Source organism: Chrysochloris asiatica, unplaced genomic scaffold, assembly GCF_000296735.1.
Source record: "Chrysochloris asiatica unplaced genomic scaffold, ChrAsi1.0 scaffold00015, whole genome shotgun sequence".
Taxonomy (NCBI): domain Eukaryota; kingdom Metazoa; phylum Chordata; class Mammalia; order Afrosoricida; family Chrysochloridae; genus Chrysochloris; species Chrysochloris asiatica.
This window is the reverse complement of record NW_006408533.1, coordinates 23605075-23605657: the sequence shown is the minus strand read 5'-3', so window position 1 is coordinate 23605657 and position 583 is coordinate 23605075.

The following is a 583-nucleotide window of genomic DNA, read 5'->3' as shown; positions in this document are numbered from 1 at the left end:
TTCTCAATGAGGCCTTCTATAAATATCCTATTTAAGTCAGTTCCAACTCATAGTGACCCTGCACAGGGTTTCAAAGGCTGTAAATCTTTACAGGAGCAGAATGCCTCATCTTTCTCCCACAGAATCATTGGTAGTTTGGAACTGCTGACCTTGAGGTTGGCAGCCCGACTCATAACCACTACGCTACCAGATATCCTTACTTCAATGTTTACAACAGCCTAAATTTTTTGACAAATAGCTGATTAACTCTTGGAGAAAACATATTTCATTCTAATATCCAAGGGTACTACCTATCCTTAGGGCTTAGTGACAATATAAAAAAAATTCAAGTAGCTAAGAGAGAAGAAGTTTACACAAATCAAAGATGGACAAAATTTTGTCTAATACATAAATATTTAAGTAAACAATACGAGTTGTATTCAGCTTTTGAAATTATTACAGTAAAAAAAAAATTCAATAACCCTTAGGCTAAACAGAATTGTTCCCTTCAATTCTATTAACTAGCCCATAACATTCTCAGTTTTATTAACTAGTCCTAACTAGCGATCTCAAGGAGCTCTGGTAGCGTAGTGGTTACGAATCG